Consider the following 477-nt stretch of genomic DNA (forward strand, 5'->3'; position numbering starts at 1 on the left):
AGGGGTAGAGGTCACCAATACCTGGTAGACTGGGAGGGTTATGGTTCAGAGGAGAGATGCTGGGTTCCGGCTTGCGACATTCTGGATCGTGCTCTCATCGACCAGTTCCATCGGTGTCATGGTGAGTCCTCCAGGGATGCCAGGAGGCGTCCCTGAGGGGAGGGGTACTGTCATGGGTCAGGGTGCCTTCATGGCTCCCTCTGCTGTCTGTGTTGTCATGTCTTTTTCGGCGGCTCGTGACTGGTGCAATCAGCGCTGATCTGGCGGTGGGGCTGCGTGGATCACGAGCTGCTTCTCTTCCACCTGTCGTTATCCAACAATTTTAAAGCATGGGGAATAAAGGAGAGTTCATGACGTTTAGTTTTACTCCTGGGTACAGGAGTAGTGGTGTTGCTTCTAATCCTCTGCCTTTGAGTCCTCTGTTCTCCTTGTCCCATCACAGAATCTACTCACCAGATATTATGGACACAGCAGAGG

General features: G+C 53.0%; 1 protein-coding gene across 1 annotated transcript in view; it reads right to left on the reverse strand.

The window, feature by feature from the left end:
* LOC107574060 (tyrosine-protein kinase TXK-like) overlaps window positions 1-477 on the reverse strand; it is a 19212-nt gene that overhangs the window by 4246 nt on the left and 14489 nt on the right. The window lies entirely within an intron of this gene.

Source organism: Sinocyclocheilus grahami, unplaced genomic scaffold (genome assembly GCF_001515645.1).
Source record: "Sinocyclocheilus grahami isolate Dianchi unplaced genomic scaffold, SAMN03320097.WGS_v1.1 scaffold2104.1, whole genome shotgun sequence".
In the NCBI taxonomy this organism is placed as follows: domain Eukaryota; kingdom Metazoa; phylum Chordata; class Actinopteri; order Cypriniformes; family Cyprinidae; genus Sinocyclocheilus; species Sinocyclocheilus grahami.